Source organism: Phalaenopsis equestris, unplaced genomic scaffold (genome assembly GCF_001263595.1).
Source record: "Phalaenopsis equestris unplaced genomic scaffold, ASM126359v1 Scaffold233490, whole genome shotgun sequence".
Lineage (NCBI taxonomy): Eukaryota > Viridiplantae > Streptophyta > Magnoliopsida > Asparagales > Orchidaceae > Phalaenopsis > Phalaenopsis equestris.
In genome coordinates this window covers 19,759-22,304 of record NW_018251434.1, presented here as the reverse complement: position 1 = coordinate 22,304, position 2,546 = coordinate 19,759, and positions in this window count along the sequence as shown.

Here is a 2,546-nt window from a genome sequence, read left to right as displayed (position 1 = left end):
AGAGATTAATCAGCCAGACAGATGAAAGGTCGCAGATGAAAGGAGGGAGGCTACTTCGACAGACAAAGAAGAACAACCAAAGAAGGATTCTCCATCAGGTGTCATCCCAGAAAAAGAGTTCAAACCGAGTTCAAGCAAATGGTTGAACAAGTGTGGGAGGCCTTAGCCCAGTCCATAGGCGGTGCATCAATTTTAAAAGGTAGACCTTACCCAGAGGAGTTCGATGCCGTCCCTTTCCCCAAGGGTTTTGTGAGCCCAGACTTCAAGATATTTGATGGGACTGGAAATCCCAGACAGCACATAGCGCATTTTCGAGCCAATTGTGACAACATGAGGAATAGTGAAGCTCTACTCTGCCAGCAGTTCGTCAGCAACTTGTCAGGGATTGCTTTTGACTGGTACGCTGACTTGCCCAACGGGTCAGTTAAAACATTTTCTGAGTTGGAACAGTTATTTGTGAAAAGATTTATAGGGGCGCAGCATCATGTGTCTATTGGAGAGCTCATGATGGAGAATCAGAAGCCTAATGAAACCTTGGCAGACTATATTTTGAGGTGGAGAAACCTTAGCATGAAATGTGAACCTCAACTACAGGAACATCAAGCGATTGAGATTCTACTCCAAAGCATTCATGGGCCAGTAGCTTTCATGCTTAAGGGACTCACCATCAAATCCTTCGAGAAGCTACTCAGTAAATCCAGCAGTCTTCAAGAAGAAATGAAGCACATGGAGCCGCATGAAAAGGCTAAGGTGACCAGAGTGTTCGAAAAGAAATCAGGGGTAGTCGCAACTGTCGACAAGGGAAAGCAGCCGATAAAGATATATACAGAAGATCATCGTCAGGCTTCATCACAGTACTTCTCAGAAACAGAGCAGTCACCAGTCAACCCAACCAACGCCCGCCTCAGGAGGGATCACCTCGAACAGCGGGTAAAAGAATATCCATGTTAGAGCGAAAAAAAGTTGTGTATTCTTTCAAGGATGAGGTTGTACCTAAAATATTCAAAAGCTTGATGAAGAAACAAAAATTCAAACTTCTTGATCCAAAGAAACCCGAAGAGGTGGATAAGAAGAATGAACCAAAATTGTTCTCGTACCACTGGTTACTCGGCCAAACTATAGACAAGTGTTTCGTCTTTAAAGACTGGCTCGAGAAAAACCTCAAGGAAGTGAATATAACAATTCCAAATGAGTTTTTGAGACAACCTGAAAAAGGTTCCAAAAACATGATTTCAGCTGAGTCAATCTCCCTAGTTGATCCATATGTCGGAACAGATGGATGGAGTACAACTTGAGATGAACTTAAGAGGGTCCTCAATTGGATATAGGATTCATTGAAACAAGCTTCTACGAATACCCAAGAAGGATGGAATGAGGTAAGGAGCAGATCATCCAAGAAGATACTGAACAAACTACAATCTGCATCAAAACAAGTCTCCATTCAGAGTCTGGAGCATACCGAGCGCGAGATGAAGATTTGGCCATAAAATCCGTCATTGTCAGATATAAAGAACAAGAAAAATAGAAGCATCACTGCCAAGATTGATAGCACAGGGGGTAGGATAGGTTGCCTCTACTAGATTGGTTGTCTCAGATTTGGGGAAGAAAATCCTCGAACCCTTGATTTTGTATGATTATCTTTTTATCCCTCTGGGGTCTTATGAATATAATGATTGTGATTTCGGCTACGTTTTGACTATTTCTGGTAATAACGTGACTGATTATGAGCAAGCTAGTTGCGATCTCGATCCTCAAAATTATCCTCAAATCATACTTGAGTCTGATGAACTCGTTGTCAAGGCCAAAGAAGAACTCAATGATATCGCTTACGACAGCACCGATAATAAAGGACCAACTCTCGAGCATCATGGTGCACCATTTGCCATCAACTTAGATAGACACTTAGACCTCTCCGACGAAGAGGAAAAGACACCAGAAGATTCAACAATGATATCTCAAGAAGAAGAGATCACAGAAGTCAACTTAAGGAGCTGAAAAATGTTACCACCAAGAACAGCTCCAACAGACAAAGGAAACAGATAATGACTCGAGAAGAGGTGCCCCCACCTCCACCAGTGGAAGAACCACATAATCAAGATAAAATCGGAGGACCCTACAAAGTAGAATTCAACGTGCTAGCTCATCTTAGGAAGTTGCCTGCCCGACTAAGCATCTACGACACTCTGACCCTGTCAAAGAAGATGAGAGAATCTCTGGTTACAGATTTGTTAGGTTCAGAAAATTGCTTAGCTCAGTTGGCTAGCACATCCTCAGATGAAGTTTGCTTGTTGGGAGAACAGTCAGGGGTAACCTTTACAGATGAAGACTTGCTGCTCGATACCGCCGACCACAACCGTCCGCTCTACATCTCCGTCAACATTGGCAGATTTGTGTTATCTAGAGTTTTAGTGGATCTTGTAGCATCTCTTAACTTGATGAGTCTACGGACATTAGCATATTTGGACTTCGACGTTCAGGAGCTCATCCCCGATAAGATGATGTTAAGAGGATTCAACCAAAAGGGAGAAAGAGCCCTTGGATCAATT